This window comes from Rutidosis leptorrhynchoides, chromosome 2 (assembly GCF_046630445.1).
Source record: "Rutidosis leptorrhynchoides isolate AG116_Rl617_1_P2 chromosome 2, CSIRO_AGI_Rlap_v1, whole genome shotgun sequence".
In the NCBI taxonomy this organism is placed as follows: Eukaryota; Viridiplantae; Streptophyta; class Magnoliopsida; order Asterales; family Asteraceae; genus Rutidosis; species Rutidosis leptorrhynchoides.
Window position 1 is genome coordinate 76806051 of NC_092334.1, and position 18825 is coordinate 76824875.

The following is an 18825-nucleotide window of genomic DNA, read 5'->3' on the forward strand; positions in this document are numbered from 1 at the left end:
GCGTCACCCCTCATCATGCTACTACCATACCTTGTCCTTTTATCGAGAGGGCACTCACTAGTACGAAAAGCCCCCTCCCTGTCGGAGATCCAACGAGCACTCTTGAGCGGGTCTCGTTAACCCTTAAAGGTAGGAGGTTGAGCATCCTTGAAAATTTTTATAGTGGAAGTCTCGCCTTCCAACGTTATCCTCTTGAAGAACAATCTTAACTTGTTCCTTGACTAGATTGACTACTTGCTCATCAATCAAATCTAAGAATATCTTCCTAACGTCCTCTAGAAAGGCCTTATAACGCCTTTGTATAATGGCCTCAACCTTGGCCGTAAACTCGACATCCTCACTCATACCCCCTTCATTGTTCTCGGGTCCGTTTCTCGTCTTCATACTATAAAACGGAAATAGGTAAACAATGAAACGAAAGGAATTTACATAAAAGCATATAAGTACATCTCACACCGCCCCCATCTTGCTCAACAATCATCGTACATCGCTTGTTTGACACGATTTGAACCCGTAACAATGGTAGCTAATCATTGTTACGCGAGCACGTCGCGTTAACTTGCTAGTACAACGTCTATCTCGCTTGATGATTGCAAATAAAACACAAAACAATTAGCGCATAGTTAGTTCACCTAAACCTAGGCACTAACAAATCCACAGTCCGACCCTTCTCCTACAAGTCCCGCATAACGCGCATACACAATAAAGTCTAAGTCTAGGCACCTATCTCAAGTCGCCTAAATCCCTTAGACCATGCTCTGATACCACTTGTAACAACCTAACCCAATATCCAACCGAATACGCGAAATATTTTTTTTTATTACAGCTGAGTGTGCGGCACGCAGCACCCTAGGGTGCGCGGCGCGCAGGTGGTCTGGCAGCTTCTGTCCGAATTTACAATTTTTCAATTAAAGATCTCCCACTTCCTGACATATTTAGACTAAACGCTTTTCACAACATGTTATAATGGTTAAAACTCACACGATTCAATAATAAAATAAGTTTTACGAAACTGGGCCCACATATGCCGTAAAACGAGTTTCGTACAAAAATATGTGTTTCGACCACACTAGTTTAAATTCCAAACGACACTATGAGCATGGTGTTTGGGGGTTAAACTACCCAAATCTCGGTCAAACTCCAAAAGCTATATGCCAAAAACGTCCTCTATCAAAACAAAGCGGGATCACTAATCCAAACGAACGCCCTTACCCTTGTCCACGCCAGAGCCTATAAAAAGGTAAACAACGAGAGGGTAAGCTAAAACTTAGTGAATGCAATAATTATACACATACCTATATAATATACCTACTTGCAATCACTTGCACACATACCGCATACATGCTAGCAATACAATTAGCATACCATCTTAACAACAACAACAACAACAACAACAACAACAACAACAAAACCCAATACCACATAAGTGGTGTATGGGGGAGGTGAGATGTAGACAATCCTTCCCCTATCTGAGAATAAAGACAAGTCATTTCTCCACCCAGAGTGAAAACACTCTCAAAAGTAGAGAAAGTCATCCTCTCTAGTACCTACTTGCAATCACTTACACACGTACCACATACATGCTAGCAATATAATTAGCATACCATATCAAGTACGAAGCTAATAATCTCCAAAACCGCAACTAGCATAATCAATAACATATAATCGACATAATACAATATGCTACAATACAATACAATACACAACCATGGTTAACCATTCTCGCGTCATGGTGCTACCAGCTCTTTGGTTCACACTCTAACAACTCGTGCTGTAGTGCTACCGGCTCTTTGGTTCACACTACAACACACGTACTATGATGCTACCGGCTCTTTGGTTCACATCATAGCACAATCGCACATACTATGGAACTACCGGCTCTTTGGTTCATACCATAGCATACAAATAAATACATTATATACATACGCATATAATCATTCCACTCACCTTAACGCCTTCGGTGAATGTTTTATACTTCCGCAAGCTTTAAGGCAAAGTACCTAATACAATAAGTACTCAATCAACACACAAACTAGTTGGACTAAACACTAACCATTCACTCATGTGCATTCAATGACTTAAATGCATTAAATGCCCTATTTTCACCAAAACCGTCCATTTAAGGTCAAGACCATCAGATATCACTAAAAGCTAGTGTCTAAGGTCCAACAACACTAACTAATACACAGTTAGGGTATTTCATATCCATCTTTCCCAACTAGGTCAATTATCACCCATTTAACCATTTTAAAGTCACACACCCATTTCGGGTCATCCAATAACCCCATTAACACCCATTTGCTTAATAACTAGGTGTGTTAGTAATTAACTAACCAATTATGACTTATAAGTCCATTTAACATTTCCAAAACACTAGGTTAGTCATCCTTAGGTCCTCATGACCCAATCTTACCCAAGAACACCCAAAATCACCAAATATGGGTTTTATGTTCATCACTAACCCAAACCTTAACCCTTAAACAAATTAAAATAAGGAAATCAAAGTTAGAGCTTACCACTACAATCACAACGTAGCTAGTGATTAGATGAATAACTTTAACACACGCGGTTTGGCCCAAAATCAACTTCTTCCTCCTTGATTTGAGCTTTCTCTCTCTCAAAGGGTTTCTCACTCTAGAAATTGAATTTGGAAGAGATGATGTGGTTGGTGATAGAGTTAAGAGTGTTTCAACCACCATCCAATCTGGCCTCTAATGCCCTAACTCGTCCCCATATGAAAAGACAAGAATACCTTTTATTAAACTTTAATTTAAAAAGCATGAATCTGCCAACAACAGCAGTGCGCGGCGCGCACACATACCCTTGCGCGGCGTGCACAAGGGTCTGGGCAGAATTTGACCTCTGTTTAATTACACAATGCATCCCACACTTCAAGTATCCTATTTACACGTCTGTACAATAAAATATTCAGGCGAAGGCTACCAAGGGAGAGGGAGGAGAAGGAGAGAGCAAATTTAGAATTTAGGTTTTGTGAGATTTTGATGAAATGAAAAATGATTAGCAAAAAAAAGAAAAACAAACGGGTATACCCCCTTGGTTCGGCCGAATGGGTGCATGGGGGTGGGCCCCATGGCCCAATTTTGTTAAATGTTTAAATCCTTGTGGCTCGAATGTCCGAACGAAACCCGAAATGCAAAAACGCTACTACGTGATTAAATATTCGGAGAGATAACAATTACGCGACGAATAAAATATATAAACACTATATATAATCTAATCATATGACATTAAAATATCATATTTAAAATAATTTGGATTTAAAAATCCCAAAAGTATGACTGTTGGTTTGAAAACCGAAAAGATTCGCCGGATAGAAATCCACGACACGTAGAAACATACGATTTTAAAATATGAATACAAATATTCACATAATACATAATAATTAATATATTATTAATAAAATAATAATATAGGTCATAGAAATGACGTGGCACGAATAACAATTAACGGAAGTTAAATAATAAACGGTAAAAGATAACGGAAAAAGTAGGGTCGTGACACCACGCGATCAACTAATTCAATTTGTTTAACAATTGCTTGAGTATAAAATGATAAAATTATGTTTTTTACCTCAAAAGTATCACATGATTATTTGATTATACCACATAAACTTTAATATAATTATATCATTCATGCAAAAGCCGAACTGTTCACGTGATTTTTTTATTGGGGGTTAATTACTATCTGTTTTAGTGGATGAATAAAATTTAATGACGTTTGTACCAGTAGTGTTGTGTAGATTGCTATTTTATACCAACTTTCTTCATCGCTTCTGCACTCTTCACTCCAAATCCTCTCGACGTTACAGGCACTAACACAATCGTCTACTTCGCCGCCATCTTCCCTGGCCCAACCACCGGTTTGGGGATTCCTTTTCGCTTTAAAAATTAGGTTTTATTCGATTTATATGACTAGAATTTATTGCTAGGGTTTTACGATTTGGTTGGTTCATGTTGGTTATTTTGGGGTTTCGAAGACGGTTTTGTTATAAATATTGGTCTTTTCAGATAACATGAACAATGAAACTATCATCCCTTTTCTCACCGTCCCATTTTACATCTCCATGTTACAACTTTTTTATCTCGAAAAAAAAATGTGTCTACTTCAGTAAGAAATTACTACAAACTTTAAATTTTACGATCTATCTTTATTTACTAATCGAAATATGTCATTTTTAAATACTTTAAATCAAACATTGTTTATATACTGTAAGAATAAACATGACGCGTCGTTGTATAAATCTATCTTTATGCGGAGTAACAAAATGTTGTTTTTAGAACACATTTGAAGGAAATCGAAGAGAGACAGAGAGTAATATGGGTTATATAATTTGGAAAAATTGTTAGAGCACGAGGTGTCCGTAATATATTTTCGACGTACATTTACCTTGAAATTGATTAAAGTGAGGTGTAGTTCGGTGTCCATTGCAAGGTTGAATATAACGTGGACCAATAAAAAATAGAATAATTTAAAAAAAAAAAAAAAGTTAAACCCATCGACGGTTAACCGACGTTGGGAGGGGACGGTGGAATGGAAGCCGGGGCGGAGCGTGGTATTTTTGCCAATCAATTTGATCAACGGTGAAAGAGAAGCCGGATACCTAGTGCTCTTAGAAACTTAGAATTGAGAAACCGAGAAACGATACTGCTTTTATATATTGTGCATTCATTATAGAGATGACAGATGATTTTTCCATGTAACATCATTGGATAACGAAATAAATAAATAAACAAACCTTGAATACGTAACAGATAGAATATACCAAAAAAAGGTAGAAACTTGTGTTAAATTTTGAAAGCTACATATAAAGCTTTTAGGAAACTTTGGTAAAAAGTGATGAAATATGAAGATAAAATACTTACCCATACGGAACCAAGTAATGTGGGGCTTCGGGCTTCCTACTCAGACTCAGTTTTCACATAAATCGTTAGCTTTTGTAGTATTTTAAAATGTTCTCTTTTTTTTTCTCGCAAAATTCATGTGCAATTAACACTACACTACAGATATTGAATTGTCTCATTAGTTTAAATCTCATTGTGCCATGCATAAAAATGAGCTTTTATAAATGTTAAACTTTTTAATACATTTAAAAAATTAGAAAAATGTTCTCAAAACAATTGTATCAATTGTTTATTATCAAATAGTTGTATATCCAATATTGCTAAGGTATTCTCTATAAGACGCCGACCTTTTTATTTTTTCTACATCAGTCTGGGATCATCCGGGAGACTATATCACCCACACATTCATCTCATATAGTTGTATAATTCGCCTTCAACTACTGTCCTGGAGAAAACAAGGGCGGATCTATGTTATATCCAGTGGTACCACAGGCTACCACTGAAATACGCGATCCATTGAAAAATTTTCGGGGATTTTATCTAGTGATACCCATGTATAGTGTAATTTTTTGTGTGTGACAGCACTGGATAGTAATTTTTTTTTAACTTTTAACTAGTGACACCAGTGACTACGAAACCTACATCCGCCACTGAGAGGAAATTCAGATCAATTCGAGGGCATGACCGGTAAAACCCCCCTCCCCGCTGCCTTCGCACGAAGCGAAAGACGATCTGAGTGGATACTAGGATACGACCTGTTGATGCTTGTTGATTTTTTTGTCATAGCATATCTGACCAAAATGATGCTTTCACAATCATAATATTAAAAAGGTCCGTTGCATGTATTATTTAGAAAAAAAACTTAAAAGATCTTATATTTTTATATTTATAAGTTCAAAATGGGACACGACAAATGTTATTGAATTAAACTGAGGGTAAGTTCACTGAACAGGCAAGTGGGCCTCAGCCCATATTTGTTCACGTGCCGGGCCATGTCCGTCAGTCACGCGTCTAAACTTGATACGTGTAGAACTCAATCACACACAAAACCTCATACCTTTGCTTGCTTGCTTCTATTCTTCGTTCATTGTCGTATTCTTTTGTTGTGATTCAATGAATGCATGAGACAAAAATATGGAAAACAACGACGAAATAATTACTAAAGAAATCTTTTTGACATTATACAAATAAAAAACAAAAAAACTGATCCTGACCGGTTACACACAAGGTTGAAAAAGACGCGAGACGGGGCCGAAACGGTAGCGACCTCAAAATGTCGCAACGGAAAAAACGGGGTCGAGACGGGGTCAAAACGGATGTTGACTAATGTTGACTTTTATATATATAAATATATATTTACACATATTTTAGAGCTAAAAAACCTTCGTTGACAAATTTGTACCTATATTTGCTATTAGCCTTAATATAATACAAAATGGAATACTAAATTAAGTCAATTTTGATTGATTTGACCGACTTATGACTGATTTTAATAGAATTTCTGACTTTTGGCCGGCGTTGACCCAATTTCTCCTGCATTTGACCTGACTTTTGACCGTTGACCGACTTATAAGAAAATGAGACGGGGTCGAAACGGTTTAGTCGCCAAAACGCCGCAACGGGCGTCGCAACGGACGCAACGGACGCCGTTTACAACAGTGGTTACACATGACTTTGATAAACTGAGATCGATGGGTGCTCAGCCTCTTCTAAAGATCAAATAAAATTTAAATTTCAATTGTATTTTATGCTCAAATAATTATAAGACACCTTCATTGACCGAGTCTCAAATATATTATTATGTTCAAATAATTATAAATTAGTTGGCACATTTGTTCAAGACTTATATAGTTTACAAGTAGATCATTGTCACTTTAAAAGTTAGTTTAAAAATTACAAATATAATATGTGTTTATCGAGTAAGTTACCCTCATCTCTCAATCCTGGTTCGCCTCTGGCTGGATTCATATTTTCAACGTACAATACTTCAATTTAAAAATTCGTACATTGAATAATTTTGTATTGTACAATAGTTAATGCGTATCCATGTGACATTTGTAAAACGTTGGTTTTTTATATATATAAAAAATAGTCTATTGCATAAAAACAGAGCTAGATACAATGAACCAAATATTAGTCTGTGGATTTTTTTGCATCCTAGGATTGGAGTCAATAGTCCTTAAATGATCTATCTAATAGTATAAGATATAATATAATATAATATAATATAATAATATAATAATAATATAATATAATATAATATAATATAATATAATCATGGTGTCTCATTAAGGTCATGTTCAGTATATAAAATTTCATAAAAATTATTTTTTTTAATACAAATAAAATTTTAATATTACTAAAAGTAATAAAAAATGGATGATGTGTTTTGATCCATACACACCATTTTACATAAAATGACTAATATACCCCTCCTTTAATTTCAGCAATACACCTCCAGTTCTTTGGCTCCACCTTCATCCCTAACATCCGTACATAACAAAACCCCCTAATCACTTGATTTTAGTCTCTACCTATGATTGATATTTGATAATATGAAAAATCATAAAAATAAACAGCCCCAAATTTTATTTTGGTATGATGATAGTAAGACGGAAAGCCTAGCCTTCAAATTCCGGTGATGAACGACGTTTTCTCACAATCTCCTGCAACCTCAGTTACTAGACCTAAATTTATATCTTTATCAAAGTTAATTTAAATTTTATTGTTCTTCCTCATATATCGAGATCTGTACTTAGTTTTATATTGATTCTGTGTGTATTTGTATATCTATTGTTCCTGATACAATTATCTTTTATTTAACTTTTATTGAATCTGAGTTTATTTGTGCTTTATAATAAGAAGTTTGATATTTAAATTTTGAATATTGGCATTAGGTTGGAATTTAGTTGAAGCTTACATGATTTATTTCAATTAATAGAAAATAGCGTATCATATTAATTAGTGAGAATCGTATTTGCGAACTCACATTTGGGTGTAATCTATCTATTACATACTAGTAAAAGGACAATTACATGACATCATTGTGTAATTTTTAGCTTAGACCATGGTTAACCGAGCGTCACCAGCAATCCGTCAACCACGCTGGCACGATTAGACGCCGTCTGACGCCTGTAACGCAGCGTCAGAGGTGACGCTACGGCGGCGTTAGTCATCAATTCGACGGAGAAGTAAAGTGGCGTGAGATCGACGTGGCCTATTTTGATTAGTTGTGCTTTTTGACTTGTTGCTAATTGTCTTTATTTGTTTACTTTGGATTTAAGTTTTAAAAGAAATGGTGGCCGGGTGGAATGATGAAGATGATGAAAATGGCTTCAGGTTGAGAGAAATGATGATGAAGAGATGCGATGATGTAGGTTAGAATCTTGGGCTGACCATCATTTTTTTTTTTTTTTTTTTTTTTGGGCTGAAAACTTTGGGCCACTTTTTCAATTTATATTTATAACTTATATATTTAATAATATATGTTTTATTTTATGTTTTATTAAGTTTTTAAGTACCGAATAATTTTTTTTCTATATTATGTTTGTTTTTTAGTTTTTTTTTAACCGATGTATGTTTTTAAGTTTATTAATGTTTAAAATATTTTAGTTTTTATTAAATAATGTATTAAATTTAAATTGTATAAAACTGGTGGGACCTATTTGACACTGGAGGGGCGTCAGGGTTATTTGAGTGTCAAATGCTGACACTGCCACGTCACAGGCAGATTGCACTTTTTGGCCAAAAAGTGAACAATCTGCATGTGACGTCATAAGCAGGGTTAAAATTGGTCTTAGCTTAAAAAATAAAAGGGGACACATGTCACATATCCAAAACACATTGCTTACATCATCTATTACATAAATTTTTTAATTATTTAATATTAAAAAAAAGGAACTTAAAAAAAAAAGGTGTAACCCTATTCACGCGTGTCTGCCCGAGCCCCTATTCAAAAGATTCAAGCCCTAATTACATCACAGCTTTTTTCATCTTCCCAAAAAATTTGCTAAGATTTTCTCATCTTCTCGATACAAATAAATTTTGCGTGTGCCTTTACATCTCAAATTCTACATATCAATTCAAAAATCACACACTAAAACATCAATCCACGTCTCTTTCTCCTTCAACGTTGTCGTTCAAAAAACCCTAACGTCTCTTTCTTCTAGCTACTATTTTCTTCCATACCCAAATCAGATTTTGTCGAATCAGGTATTGTATATTTATTTTGGGAAGTTATTTCTGTTATCAATATCTATTTCATGATTTCATTTCGTTTTTTGTGTCAATTGGACCATTTTAATCATTGATGATGGTAAATCATTAGCAGAGAATGAAGATTAGGGTGATATTAACCATTTGATTTATCGATATTCAATGTGGGTACAAGCTTTGATCACTATGAGCATGCTGCTGCTGATACAATTTGTTCCTTGTGTTGTTACTTAGTTTTTTTCTTTCTTTCTCAAAGTCGGTGTCTTAATCTTTTGATTAATGAGTTTGATTCTTAATTTCACATTTTGTTTTTCTCTGATGAGTATAATTTAACATTTTTTCAGTTAATTAGTATGTTATTTCATTTATTAGTTTATGTAATAATATATTATGAAAAAGTTGAGACAAGTTATGTTACTTTGATTAATACTGCATGATGCCCACTAAGTGTTTGATGAAATGTTCAAATAAAAAAGGGCTAACTTTGTGAATTTATTTGAATTGACAGGTTTCATGTGTTGCTTTGAGCTAATCTTGGTCAAAAGAATCATCTTTTGAGTTATATTTTGTACGATGGAGGTAGGTTTTATGTGTTGCATAAGCCACATGTTCTCCTTCTTCATAAGCCAAAAGTTCTCTTATGTGCTTAAACTTATGGCAATACTCTTATGAAAGTAGCCTTTTGATTAATACTGTGTATTATTGTTTTGTTTCAGGTATTGATATGATTTGAAACACAACGGGAGTTTCTTTGCTCATGAAGTTGTGAGTTTCATTATTATCTTTATTGGCTTTAACTAATGATTTACAACCTCAGTTTACAACTTCAACTAGAAAGGTACCATCTTTTAGGTTTCCTATTTGGGTACTTTATGATTTTACTTATCAATGAGGTTGTCTTGATGCATTCTGGTAACATGAGATTGTTAATGGCTGACATTGGAAGTGCTTATCTCTAATATATTTGCAGAGCATTAAACCAATTTTTGAATGGTATGTTATTATGTTTTTTAAGTTTCTTTGATATTGTAATTTGTAAAGAAACTTAAAAGTGATAAATGTTACGGTTTCTTTGATATTTTCCTGTAGGTTGAATTATAAGAGAGATTGTAGGTTGACTTTAAAATAAACAAGTTGTATTCATTATTGAACAAGTCATCTCTTTGTTATGATGACAAATATTATTTTGTAAATATTATAATGTTATGATTAAATATTAAAATAATCATGCGTATTGTATGTTTGACATTCACAAGGTGTCCAATTCGTTTAAAATATTTACTTAAATGCGTGAAACCAAATTGCATGTTATACTGTATATTGTACGCTGTTTACTTTAGTTCTTATTGTCACTACAAAGTGGATTAGACACAAAGAATGCAAGTCCAAAATATAATTCATATAGTTTACATATTATGGTTAACTTTATAAATCATTTTTAATCAAAGTGGATTAGACACAAAGAATGCAAGTCCAAGATATAATTCTTATATGCTATCTATGATCTTTATGATATGAAATTATAAGTGTTAAGAAATGCAGTGAAATATTGTATATTTTGAAATTAAATGGTAGTATAATGAAATGGTTTCTGGTGGGTACGTTTGATCTGAATGTTTTCAACTACTTGCCCTTAAACTATTGAATATTTTGCGGATTGTTTTTTTCTCTGATGATAAGTGCACAAAATGGTCGATGAAATGTCTCAAGAGAAAAAGCTAAAGAAGGAGAAGCTTGAACTTGTTCATTCCAATGTCTATGGACCTACAACGGTTGAGTCGCAGGGTGGTTCCCACTACTATGTCACCTTCATTGATGACTCCACTAGAAAGGTATGAGTTTACTTTCTTAAAGTTAAATCTGATGTGTTATCTACTTTTAAAGTGTGGAGAGCTGCTGTTGAAAACGAGACTAACTTGAAAGTTAAGTGCTTGAAATCTAACAATGGGGTTGCCGAACTCATGAACCGTACGCTCAATGAACGTGCTAGCAGTATGAGGTTACATGCGGGTCTACCCAAGATGTTTTGGGCAGATGCTGTGAATACGACAGCTTACTTGATTAATAGGGGATCCTCAACACCGTTAGAGTTTCGAATTCCAGAGGAAGAGTGGATCGGTAAAAAGGTGAGTTTGGCTCACTTTGTAGTGACCCGAACTTTTCCATGTTTATATATATATTAATTGAGATTGATATTTACATGACTAAATGTTTCCAACGTGTTAAGCAATCAAACTTGTTAAGACTTGATTAAATGAAATAAGTTTCATATAGACAATTGATCACCCAAGTTGACCGGCGATTCACGAACGTTACAAATTTGTAAAAACTACATGTTGTGGTATATATAGACATATATATATGGTTGACATGAGATTATGATGAGTAAGTATCTCACTAAGTATATTAACAATGTGTGATATACATAAGAAATGAGATTACTAAGTTAAGAAACTCGAAATGATATATATAACGATTATCGTTATGATAACGTCTACTAAATACATATGTATCATATTAAGATATTGATACACTATATTTAACATGATAAAATGATATTTAAATATATCATTAAGTATGTTAACAATGAACTACATATGTAAAAACAAGACTACTAACTCAAGAATTATGAAACGAGACTTATATGTAACGATTATCGTTGTAACGATATTTTAATATATATTATATATATATATATATATATATATATATATATATATATATATATATATATATATATATATATATATATATATATATATATATATATATATATATCATATTAAGAGATATTCATACATCATAATATCATGATAACATAATAATTTAACATCTCATTTGATATAATAAACATTGGGTTAACAACATTAATTGAGATCGTTAACTTAAAGGTTTCAAAACAACACTTACATGTAACGACTAACGAAGACTTAACGACTCCATTAGAATGTATATACATGTTTTGTTTTGATATGTATTCTTACACTTTTGAAAGACTTCAATACACATATCAAAGTACTTCTACTTAACAAAAATGCTTACAATTACATCCTCGTTCAGTTTCATCAACAATTCTACTCGTATGCACCCGTATTCGTACTCGTACAATACACAACTTTTAGATGTATGTACTATTGGTATATACACTCCAATGATCAGCTCTTAGCAGCCCATGTGAGTCACCTAACACATGTGGGAACCATCATTTGGCAACTAGCATGAAATATCTCATAAAATTACAAAAATATTAGTAATCATTCATGACTTATTTACATGAAAACAAAATTACATATCCTTTATATCTAATCCATATACCAACGACCAAAACACCTACAAACACTTTCATTCTTCAATTTTATTCATCTAATTGATCTCTCTCAAGTTCCATCTTCAAGTTCTAAGTGTTCTTCATAAATTCCATAAGTATAGTTTCATAAAAATCAAGAATACTTCCAAGTTTGCAAGTCTACTTTCAAGCTTTCTAATCCATTCCAAGTAATCATCTAAGATCAAGGAACTTTTGTTATTTACAGTAGGTTATCTTTCTAATTCAAGGTAATATTCATATTCAAACTTTGATTCAATTTCTACAACTATAACAATCTTATTTCGGGTGAAAATCTTACTTGAACTGTTTTCGTGTCATGATTCTGCTTCAAGAACTTTCAAGCCATCCAAGGATCCTTTGAAGCTAGATCCATTTTTCTCATTTCCAGTAGTTTTATCTAGAAAACTTGAGGTAGTAATGATGTTCATAACATCATTCTATTCATACATATAAAGCTATCTTATTCGAAGGTTTAAACTTGTAATCACTAGAACATAGTTTAGTTAATTCTAAACTTGTTCGCAAACAAAAGTTAATTCTTCTAACTTGAATTTTAAAATCAACTAAACATATGTTCTATATCTATATGATATGCTAACTTAATGATTTAAAACTTGGAAACACGATGAACACCATAAAATCGGATATACGCCGTCGTAGTGAAATCGGGGGCTGTTTTGGTTTGGATAATTAAAAACTATGATAAAATTTGATTTAAAAGTTGTTCTTCTGGGAAAATGATTTTTCATATGAACATGAAACTATATCCAAAAATCTTGGTTAAACTCAAAGTGAAAGTATGTTTTTCAAAATGGTCATCAAGATGTCGTTCTTTCGACGGAAATGACTACCTCTTTAGTAATTGACATGTAACTTAAATTTCCGACTATAAACCTATACTTTTTCTGTTTGGATTCTTAAATTAGAGTTCAATATGAAACCATAGCAATTTGATTCACTCACAACGGATTTAAAATGAAGAAGTTATGGGTAAAACAAGATTGGATATTTTTGATCTTTTTAGCTACGGGAAATGTTTAACAAATCTATACAAATCATATCCTAGCTAACTTATATTGTATTATACATGTATTCTAATATATTATTTAATCTTGGGATACCGTAGACACGTATGCAAATGTTTTGACATATCATATCGACCTATGTATATATATTATTTGGAACAACCATAGACAGTCTATATGCAGTAATGTTGGAGTTAGCTATACAGGGTTGAGGTTGATTCCAAAAATATATATATACTTTGAGTTGTGATCTAGCCTGAGACGTGTATACACTGGGTCGTGGATTGATTCAAGATAATATATATCGATTTATTTCTGTACATCTAACTGTGGACAACTAGTTGTAGGTTATTAACGAGGACAGCTGACTTAATACACTCAAATCCTTAAATCATAATAAAATGGTTGTAATTATATTTTGATCATACTTTGATAAATATGTACATATTTGTATAGGTTCGTGAATTGATCCGTGGCCAAGTCTTATTTTCGAGGAAGGAAATATCTGTGAAAGTGAGTTATAGTCCCACTTTTAAAATCTAATATTTTTGGGATGAGAATACATGCATGTTTTATAAATGATTTACAAAATAGACACAAGTACGTGAAACTACATTCTATGGTTGAATTATCGAAATCGAATATGCCCCTTTTTATTAAGTCTGGTAATCTAAGAATTAGGGAACAGACACCCTAATTGACGTGAATCCTAAAGATAGATCTATTGGGCCTAACAAACCCCATCCAAAGTACCGGATGCTTTAGTACTTTGAAATTTATATCATATCCGAAGGGTGTCCCGGAATGATGGGGATATTCTTATATATGCATCTTGTTAATGTCGGTTACCAGGTGTTCACCATATGAATGATTTTTATCTCTATGTATGGGATGTGTATTGAAATATGAAATCTTGTGGTCTATTATTACGATTTGATATATATAGGTTAAACCTATAACTCATCAATATTTTTATTGACGTTTAAAGCATGTTTATTCTCAGGTGAATACTAAGAGCTTCCGCTGTTGCATACTAAAATAAGGACAAGATTTGGAGTCCATGTTTGTATGATATTGTGTAAAAACTGCATTCAAGAAACATATGTCGATGTAATATATTTCTATTGTAAACCATTATGTAATGGTCATGTGTAAACAGTATATTTTAGATTATCATTATTTGATAATCTAAGTAATGCTTTCAAAATCTTTATTGATAAAATAAAGGTTATGGTTGTTTTAAAAATGAATGCAGTCTTTGAAAAACGTCTCATATAGAGGTCAAAACCTCGCAACGAAATCAATTAATATGGAACGTTTATAATCAATATGAACGGGACATTTCAGTTAGTATCCGAGCGTTGGTCTTAGAGAACCAGAAAATTTGTATTAGTGTATCTTATCGAGTTTGTTAGGATGCATTAGTGAGTCTGGACTTCGACCGTGTTTTCTTTAAAAATGATTGCTTAACATTTTTGTTGGAAACTATATATTATTAACATGTAAATATTATGTGATATATTAATCTCTTAACATGTTTGATATTGTGTGATAGATGTCTACCTCTAGCACAAATCCCATTGACTCACCTAATAATAACGAAGAGTCGAATATATATTGGCAAGATTCACAAGTTCCCGAAGAACCGGAAGAAGAGGAAACGGAACCGGAAGAAGAGGAACCAGAAGAAGAGGAACCAGAAGAAGAGGAACCGAAAGAAGAAGAGGTTTCGGAGGGGGGAATAGTAGGAACCACAGAAAACTGGTCAAATAAAAGAAAATCCTCAACCAATGGACCAAAGTTAATAATGGTCAATGGTGTTTCCGCTAAGGAAGCAAAATATTGGGAAAATTACCAATTTTCCGATGAATCGGATCCTGATGAGGATTCCGATGATGTTATAGAAATTACCCCAACCCAATTTAATGAGGCAAAAGAAAATAATAAGGGAAAATGCGTCAAAATAGAGACATCTGATTCCGACCCCGATGAACTTTATATGTACCGTCAACACACGTATTTTCAATATCGTGACAATAACCCGGGAACCTCTAAACCACCAGGTTTTTCTAAACCAATGTGGAAAACGACGGCTCGTATTAGAGGAACATCATATATCCCTAGAAAATTAGGAAAAAGAACCAAGTCCGAAGAAGAAGAAACCAGTGATTCAGATTAGAGGGGTGTGAGCATGTTGTGTAATAAATGTATTGTAGTATGCTTGTACTTTTATGTTCTATGTAAAAATTGCTTGTATTGTTTGTTATTACGAATCTAATCCTTGTCTATTTTACAGTATAAAAACAAAATGGACGTTAAGGGTAGACAACCGAATATTTTAGAAGACCTACCAGAGGATATGATTGAGGAAATCTTGTTTAGAGTCGGTCAGAATTCATCAGCACATTTAGTTATGGCGAAATTAACTTGTCAAACATTTGAAAGACTTTCCAGAAATGCCTTAGTTTATAAAAGGCTTTCCTTTGATAGGTGGGGTATATCACATTGGGGAGACTTTAAGTTACGCCGTGTTTTCTTTAAAGCGTTAAATGCGGGGAACCTAAATGCAATTTTACGCTACGGGTTAAGAACCTATTTTGACACAACATATCCCAACATAGGATTTCGTGAATTAGAAAGAGCTTCTAACATACAACATAAAGAAGCATGTTATGCTTACGGGTTAGTGATGTTCGCTTCTTACCAAAGTGAGAAAAAGAACATCGGATTGCAGCTTTTAAATAAAACTTTCCCACAAGTGACGGATTCAGTAGCTGGGGTGAGAAACAAGGTTTTTAGATTATTACGGGGCTGTTGGAAATTATGAAACCCTCGTCCTTTTGACGACATTACAACATGCTGCCTAGCCAATGGTCATAACGGTTATTTTCCACAAGACCAAGGATGGGAAGTCGTCTTAGTAAAACCAGAATGCATGACTTGTTTCTGGACTTATGAATTACGTGTCTTTATTTCCTTTGCTGAACAACTTGCGTATTAACTAGATTTATCTTCAAAACTGTCCTGTATCATAGTGTACTATATTTCATGTTATATGTAATATAGCGAAGTTGTAAGTTTGAAAAATATTTGTATGTGATATATTATTATAATCAGTTTTTCATATGGAATTGTAGTAGTTGAATTGTATATTAGCTACTAAGTATGAACTTAACGGGTAGGTAGTACCCGAATTTAAACTTATAAAACGCTAATATGAAGAAAATGCTTTTATAAATGAGTTCATATTATGCTACGAGATACTATTGACTACTCTTAATATTCTGTATGATTAACTTGTTTCATTTGACTATTTTGAAGGAAATGGCACCGACTACTCGACACACCTTGAATATGAGAGAAGAGGAATTTCGTGCCTTTCTTGCTTCAAACATAGCCGCAGTACAGGCCGCGCTACATACCAACAATAACTCTGAATCTAGCAATACAGCTAACGGCACAAGAAATCGTGTAGGATGCTCCTACAAGGAATTCACTGCCTGCAAACCTTCAGAATTTGATGGGACCGAAGGACCAATCGAATTGAAACGGTGGACCGAGAAAGTTGAATCGGTGTTTGCCATAAGTAAGTGTGCTGAAGGAGACAAAGTGAAGTACGCTACGCATACCTTCACAGGTATTGCGTTAACATGGTGGAATACCTATCTAGAGCAAGTGGGACAAGATACTGCTTACGCGCTACCGTGGTTAGCATTCAAGGACTTGATGAACGAGAAGTACCGTCCCAGAACCGAGGTTAATAAGCTCAAGTCAGAACTTAGAGGGTTACGAACACAGGGATTCGATATTACTTCGTACGAAAGACGATTCACGGAATTGTGCCTATTGTGTCTGAGGGCATTCGAAGATGAGGAAGAGAAGATTGACGCATTTGTGAAAGGGTTACCGGAGAGAATCCAAGAAGATATAAGTTCACACGAGCCTACCTCTATACAAAAGGCATGTAGAATGGCTCACAAACTAGTGAACCAGATTGAGGGAAGAATTAAAGAACAGGCGGCCGAAGAGGCCAACGTGAAGCTAGTCAAAAGAAAGTGGGAGGAAAATGGTGATAAGAGTCACCAATACAACGATAACTATCCCAACAATCGCAACATCAATCTCAACTACAACAAACGGCACAACAACAACAACAACAACAATAACTATAACAATCATCCCAACAACAATAACAACTGCAACAATAACAACAATCAGAAGCAGCTATGCCAAAGGTGTGAAAAGTATCACTCGGGGTTCTGCTCCAAATTTTGCAACAAGTGTAAAAGAAATGGTCATAGCGCGGAAAAGTGTGAGGTCTACGGACCAGGGGTTAATAGAACGAAAGGAACAAATGGTGTCAGAACGAGTAATGGCAGAGCAAGTAGTGTCAGAGCAAGTTATGCCAATGTAGTTTGTTATAAATGTGGAAAACCGGGCCACATTATTAGAAATTGCCCGAACCAGGAGAAGACGAATGGACAAGGCCGCGGAAGAGTTTTCAATATTAATGCGGCAGAGGCACAGGAAGACCCGGAACTTGTTACGGGTACGTTTCTTATTGACAATAAATCTGTTTACGTTTTATTTGATTCGGGTGCGGATAGAAGCTATATGAATAGAGATTTTTGTGCTAAATTAAGTTGTCCATTGACGCCATTGGATAGTAAATTTTTACTCGAATTAGCAAACGGTAAATTAATTTCAGCAGATTATATATGCCGGAATCGAGAAATTAAACTGGGTAGCGAAATATTTAAGATTGATTTGATACCAGTAGAGTTAGGGAGTTTTGATGTAATAGTTGGCATGGACTGGCTGAAGGAGATGAAAGCAGAGGTCGTATGTTACAAAAATGCAATTCGCATTGTACGAGAAGAAGGAGAACCCTTAATGGTGTACGGAGAAAAGGGCAACACGAAGCTACATCTTATTAGTAATTTGAAGGCACAAAAACTAATAAGAAAAGGTTGCTATGCTGTTCTAGCACACGTCGAGAAAGTACAAACTGAAGAAAAGAGCATCAATGATGTTCCCGTCGCAAAAGAATTTCCTGATGTATTTTCGAAAGAATTACAGGGACTACCTCCACATCGATCTATTGAATTTCAAATAGATCTTGTACCAGGAGCTGCACCAATAGATCGTGCTCCTTACAGACTCGCACCCAGCGAGATGAAAGAACTGTAAAGCCAACTGCAAGAACTATTAGAACGTGGTTTCATTCGACCAAGCACATCACCATGGGGAGCTCCTGTTTTGTTTGTCAAGAAGGATGGTACATTTAGGTTATGTTTTGACTACAGAGAGTTGAATAAACTTACCATCAAAAACCGTTATCCACTGCCGATAATTGACGACTTATTTGATCAACTACAAGGCTCGTCAGTTTATT